Source organism: Mesitornis unicolor, unplaced genomic scaffold (genome assembly GCF_000695765.1).
Source record: "Mesitornis unicolor isolate BGI_N332 unplaced genomic scaffold, ASM69576v1 scaffold36499, whole genome shotgun sequence".
Classification (NCBI taxonomy): Eukaryota; Metazoa; Chordata; class Aves; order Mesitornithiformes; family Mesitornithidae; genus Mesitornis; species Mesitornis unicolor.
This window is the reverse complement of record NW_010208572.1, coordinates 8876-9247: the sequence shown is the minus strand read 5'-3', so window position 1 is coordinate 9247 and position 372 is coordinate 8876.

The window sequence follows — 372 nt, the reverse complement described above, 5'->3', positions numbered from 1 at the left end:
GGTTTGTAGGGACCCCATTGGTAGCCCTGCACCCAGCCTGGGTGTCCATGATTGTAGCAAGGGATTTTTCCCTGTAACTGCCACTCCTCCCCCCTGTCCCCTAGTGCTTGGACCGATAACCACCCAGCACCTGCTCAGCTGCAGCTCCTCCAGCCCCACTGCGGACACCTTGCTATGCGAGCTGAGCTGGAGGGCTGCCAGGATGGCGCTGCCTCAGCGAGGACCTGGCCTTAGGCAGGACAGGGACTTCCCAGGCTGTCTCATGTACCCTCAGCTGTGCATCATGGGGCTGCAACACGGGGCTGCGTGGTCCTTGCAGCTGGGCTGCTCCTGAGAAGCCTGGGTGCAAGGTTGTGTCCAGCTGGCTGGGGA